This window comes from Centroberyx affinis, unplaced genomic scaffold, assembly GCF_046629955.1.
Source record: "Centroberyx affinis isolate AG114_WGS23_722 - 3 ecotype Tasmania unplaced genomic scaffold, CSIRO-AGI_Caff_v1 ptg001550l_1, whole genome shotgun sequence".
Classification (NCBI taxonomy): Eukaryota; Metazoa; Chordata; class Actinopteri; order Beryciformes; family Berycidae; genus Centroberyx; species Centroberyx affinis.
The window spans coordinates 8,075-14,130 of NW_027280005.1; positions in this window are offsets into that span (position 1 = coordinate 8,075).

The window sequence follows — 6,056 nt, forward strand, 5'->3', positions numbered from 1 at the left end:
CCTTGCTTTATCCTTCATTTTCCTTTGCAGTTTTGGCCATTGTTTGTGTATTGAATGCATTTTGTATGCATGCAAATGATCCAGATGAGTTTTGGTGTAGTAACTGCTGAAACTGTTGTTTGGTGTTTGTTTGAAACATTTTTCCATCGGCCTTTCACTCCTTCCACCATCTGCCATTCCCAGAAACTCTGAAATCTTCCTGTTTTGTGCCGTAAAGCAATCCAGCAGATACCCGCCAAATCACATGCACATGAGATGCACATGAGATGCCATTTGGATAATGAATACATAATTCTTATTGACCACAGCAGTGTAGTAGATATTGCATAACAGAAAGCTTTATTACACTTTAACTGCTGCATGGAAGTTGCATTACAGATATCCAGCAAGCGTTTTCACATCCTCAGATTTTTGCCTATAGAGACTCAGAAAATGTTCTATTCTCTCTGTGTAGCTTAATGTATGACCCACTGCTGTCTGCCACTGCCTCCTGGCAGACTGCCTACAGCCTTTGAGGCCCATCAGTAGCCGTTTCATCCCTGTAGAGACGACCTGGCATACTGTGAACTCTCTCTGTCACACTTCCTCTTGGCCTGACCTCAGAGCCAGGTCAGCTAAGCCAGGGAAAGGCCAGATAATGATGTGTAACCTCCATTAGTCTAACCACATGAACCGCCCTCCACTGTAGTGACATTACAGGAAACAGACTTACAACCGCAGATACTGTTCAAGATAGTGAACCAGGGCTGTGTTTTGCTGATACAGTATAACCTCATGATAGGGATTTAATGCAATATACTTGCTGCTGGAAAAGTGTGTTACATATATAAGTTCTTGTTTTGACAGCCATAGGCTATGGTTTTCAGCAGCTTGGATTGTGAATCATTTTGCTGACATGTACAAATCCTTGGCCAGCTGGGAGATATAAAGGAGCTTCATAAGCAATATACATGCTACTTAGGATACCCCCTCAATTCTTAGTAAAACAAAAGTAGACTTCCTTGAGGTCACAAAAGTAAACCACCTGGCTGCTCAATCTGTTGGCTTCAGGATAAACTAACCATTTACCTGTTGTTCAATTATTCACTAACTGATACTGGTTTGGTTTCTTTGCCATTAATAATTATACACCGGGTGCCCTGGGACATCTTAATAAGAGAAATCAACTAGGCACATAGTGGATGTGTGGATTTTAGAGCATCATCCCTCTAAATGCAAGGCAAAGAGTGTGACCATTTTCCACTGTTGCCACTGATTTTTTTTTTTTCCTTTGGTTCCCCAGACCTACTGGTGACCTTTATCCAGTTGATACAGCACAATGACATTCTAGGCACAGCAGTATTAATGTCAACCCTGGGTTTGCCAGGGAGGCTCTTGCTCTCCATATCTTTTCAATTTATCTATCGAGCCTGCCCTGATAATGATTCAGATACATGAAACTTGGCACAGGACAGTTTCTCATGGCTCCTGTATGTAAATGTGTAGCATTTAATAAACCATTACCACATTCATTTTGAGTTTAATGCGGTAATGGTTTTTGATTAGTATAATTACCATAAACAAACAAGACCATCACCAAGAGGCAGTCTCTACCAGCCTCTACGCTGCATTTTACATTGTTTTGTGCTTTACGGCACAAAACGGGAAGACGGCGCTGTTCTTCCAGGACAAATGGAGCTAAACCTTTCAGTTTCTGACAATATATGGGAGACTCAAAATTCTCTCAAAAAACACTCTCACAAACAATACCACTGGTGTGAGATAGAGGCAACCAATTGTCTGGACCTTGGTCTCATTTTTTCACGATAATTACGACAAGATATCACAATTAGTTTAACGTATTGATGTGTCCTATATGTAGCACTTTGTAATTCCAACTCACCAGTTTTGGTCTTAAACTTAAATCTCCTGGAAGGTTAGATTCAACTCTTTATCAAAGGCGATTGACATTAGACCCTCTACTCACTGTGTTTGGGTCAGTGGACTTGGACCCTTCCTATAACGGATATGAAGGACAAGCTGTTTCCCTCTGCATTTTGTTAGCCAGACAAATTATTTTACAGCATTAGAAGTCAGAGTCTAGGTGTGTACTAGAAAGACACAAGACTTTTTATCTGGCAACCCATCATTAGCTAGTTTTTACGATCACTGAGGTAGACGGTCAGTGCCACATGATGTTGTTTCCCATGTTGATTTCAGTATATATTTATGTGTATAATTTTTTCCTTCTTTTCCATGATCTATTTCTTTTCCGCTCTTTGGTACTTCCATAGAGGATTGGTTAATTTGGTTCATTAACCTTCCAAGGGCTGACTGAGGGTTAGAGGCTAATTTTAGCCCTGCTGCTGCGACAGTAGCGAGCAAATTGATTCTCCATGCTAGGTGGGGCAGGGTGGGATCAATTGTGTGCCACAAACAGCCCTACTGATCCTGGGCAAGCTGGGTGTCAGGGAGTTTTATGAGAAGTTACAAAGCAACTCCTTGCAGCCTACATGCTCACCAGGGTATTAACGTAGTGGCTAGGCTAGCTAGTAGCCCTACTGAGAATTGGGGAGTGAGGATGTTAGAAGAGCTTTTAAATCACAACACTTAGGCTTGGACGATATCCAAATTTATACCTACCCAAAATATCGCCATATATACAATATTATCGAGGGGGGGTGGGGGTTCCGTTTTTTCCCCCAGGTTTTTATGGGGGGATATTCGATTTTATTTCGAGGCTATAAGATTAACAATTATTATTAACAGCCTAGAAATTTGATCTTACTATTCAAGCATTGGAAATATCGCGATATCCACAAAATATCGCAATATTCACTATATTGCGATATTCGATAATATTGAATATCAGCCAAAGTCTAACAACACATTTCAAATTGGTCTACTACTCCATACTGGGATTTACCTTCAAAGTGTTTACAATTGAAAGCTAACTCAGCGCTAGTTTCCTGCTTGCTAGCTGTGAGCGTCTTGGCTAACATGCAGTCTAGATCAGTGATTCTCAACCTTTTTCATATCAAGGACCCCTAATTTAGTCCACATTAGAACCACAGACCCCCATTTGATGAGATTTTGTCTCTCAGACCCAAATCTGAGAATATTTTTATTGTCAGATATGATTTGTTCCAGAATTCCATGACTATCTGTATTGTAGGTAGAGAGATAACAGTGAAACTATGATGAAAACACTCATTCTTCTACATTCTCTAATGTAGGAACCCCCTCAAGGACCCCTGGTGGTCCCCGGACCCCACGTTGAGAACCACTGGTCTAGATTACTGATCTACTGGTCTAGATTACTGTGACCGACTACAGTTGATGCTAACCTGAACACTTATTAACAAAAGCACAAAACCGGCCGTTGAAGAGCATTCCAGATCTTCCTTCAATATTTCATTTTCATATTTCCCTGATGTCATTCACTAGTTTTCCAGTGAACATCGTCACACTTGTGAGCCATAATACATATTTCCCATTTGTTTCTTGACCTTGGAACACCTGCCTTTATGTTATTGCTGTTATGCTTCTGCTGTCAAAGCAGTGATCGGGCTGGACTGGCTCCCTCAGATGTATTTGTACAGTGTCAGATACAGTATGTCTCACCACCCTTAACATGGTCCCCAAGGTTTCCATTCACACCCACAATATTGCTCGAGCCTCCTGTCATTACCCCATCCTCCCTGACTGTCGCTATGGCTACGAAGTCCAAAACGGTGCTTGAATTACCCCCACTTGAATAAAACATGAAGAAGAAATAAACTGTAGCCCTGGGAAAAGTAATCACTGCACTGTACATAGAGCAACACTATGCCAGCATAGTGAAACACACACACACACACACACACACACACACACACACACACACACACACACACACACCTCTCCACCACGATTCCATCTCCTCATAAATCACCTCGGAGACTCTTTTGTGCCGAGGCCTTTTAATTTCAGCCTCGCCACTCTCAATTTGGATGTGACATTTCCCCCATGGTCTATAGGAAGGTTTTAATGATTTGTTAATGAGTGGAAAAGATGGGAATGCCCTTTGTTCCCGTTTTTAACATGCCCCATGCCTGCTCTGTTACCTTGGCGAGACCTGAGGACTGTGAGGTTTTAGATGTAGTGTGTCATGAAGTAACTTGTGTGAGGGGCTTGGCGTCGTTTGGAGCCTCTTGAGTTGCACTTCAGATTTTGAAGTCATGCTTTACTGGAGGTAATACAAACACTGGGTGGAATGGAATGTGTATGGCTCTCACATGTTACTGAATAGTAAAACAGTCCTAAACCTATAAATTCTGCCTTTAGTATTCCATTTAGATAGCCCGTATTTGTTTACTTGAACGGTTATTAAGTAATTTATGACATTTATTGACCTATCGGGGACCACGGAATTGCATCAACATTGACAGGTCTCTGGCACAGCCTATGATGTCCAGTAATTCAGTGGTTCTCAACGTGGGGTCCGGGGACCACCAGGGGTCCTCGAGGGGGTTCCAGGGGGTCCCAGGCAGATTGATGAATTGTTCAACTTCACCATTATTTCATTTACAAGAAGTTACAAGAGGACTGTTTTGATAATAGTTTCACTGTTATCTCTCTACCTACAGTACAGATAGTCATGGAATTCTGGACAAAATCATATCTGACAATAAAAATATTCTCAGATTTGGGTCTGAGAGACAAATTCTCATCAAATGGGGGTCTATGGTCCTAATGTGGACTAAATTAGGGTCCTTGATATAAAAAAGGTTGAGAATCACTGCTGTAATTGACACAAATAATAGTCATATTTTCACAATAAAGAGGAGTAAGCTAGGTAGTTAGGGCTGATATCCATTAGAAACCTCTAGATCTAATATATCACCACTGTGTGCTATATCCACACAAGCTTAAATAACCTGTAAGCCCCTGCTAATGTTCCCCAGTCACTGCTTCTTTGCCGCAGCTGTCACATTATTCCTGACCTGTATTTCCCAGGTCAGAAGAGGAGTAGATGGCTTGCCCCCTGGGGACGGTTATTAGGTTATCACTTGTGACACTTACAAGGGGGCTCCATTTTAAATATAGCGAGCTAACAGTAAACATGTCGTTGCCTACGAATGATGCAGTCCCCCTCCGGGCCAGTCAGTCACAGATATGGCATCTTGTTTTGACCTGTAGTTGTGACCTTTATTTTACCCTTGCTTACCCCGGAAAAATAGACTCTACATGCCTGGTCTTTTTCAGCAACACCCTGCTTCATATTCATACATATTGCTTCTTTTTCTCTGTCCTTCCCAATGGTAGTATAGTATAGACAATAGTGTCAGAACATAACATATCTCCAACTGACTCTCCAGATGAGAAATACATTTGGATGAAGAATGAGGTCTGTGAACCCCATTATGTTTGGCAGTGGGGTGGCTGTGGTTCACTGACTCCAATAACTCTAACTATCCCTATCAAAGCTTAGTGTTTACACCAAGATTTATACCCTCACGAAGAATGCTAAGTGTAGACATTAGCCCATATCCTGGCCTGTCATGAAGCCATTGGAGAGTGAGAATGACATTGCATTCATTCTCACTCTTCGATGGGTGAGAATCTTTTGACTAATTGGGCTGCTGTGCTGTCTGCATTCCAGGTGGCAGGACAAAATTATTATTATTATGAGAAAAAAGTGGAATACACAGTGAGATCCTCAGTGGAAATGGCTCTTCTCAGACAATATCACAACGTCTGCATTACTGAAAGTGGGTAGTCCTTTCATGTGCTGAGCAATACACAGTCAAGAGAAGGAGCAAAGTGTTGTCAGGCAATACCTCCTGCAGCATTATCAGCCATTTCTGAACATATGTGTGGGAGGAGGGAAGCAATAGCTGATGAATGAAACCTTGAAGGGTCTTATCATTCAGAGAACAATCTAGAAGGCCTCTTCTCTTCTTCTGTCTGCTCTTTACTGGAGATAGCTTTATCCAAGAGTTTCAGAAGGGCAGTATACCAATTCAGTGGTCTTATCTTTACTTACCAACAGAAATGACGCTGTCTTCTAGGGCTGAACGATTTTGAAAAAATAT